The sequence below is a fragment of the Penaeus monodon genome, chromosome 15 (assembly GCF_015228065.2).
Source record: "Penaeus monodon isolate SGIC_2016 chromosome 15, NSTDA_Pmon_1, whole genome shotgun sequence".
In the NCBI taxonomy this organism is placed as follows: Eukaryota; Metazoa; Arthropoda; class Malacostraca; order Decapoda; family Penaeidae; genus Penaeus; species Penaeus monodon.
Genome location: NC_051400.1, coordinates 48,594,245 through 48,594,476, shown reverse-complemented (window position 1 = coordinate 48,594,476; position 232 = coordinate 48,594,245).

Genomic DNA, 232 nt, shown 5'->3' with positions numbered 1-232 from the left:
CAATTAATTTGCTGTCTTTATGCCTTCATTTTTCAACAGCTTAAGGCGAAAATTGGCCTTGAGTGATGGTTGTGGACATACGAAGTGATTGTAGTCGATTCGGGTTAAATTTCATTTCTCCTGTTTATTTGTATATCTTTTTTTTCTTCGTCTTCTTTTTTTTAAATTATGAGATTGTTGGTTTGGCAGGGAGTAGGCTGATTAGAGTAGGTCTGAGTATTGATCTTGGTTT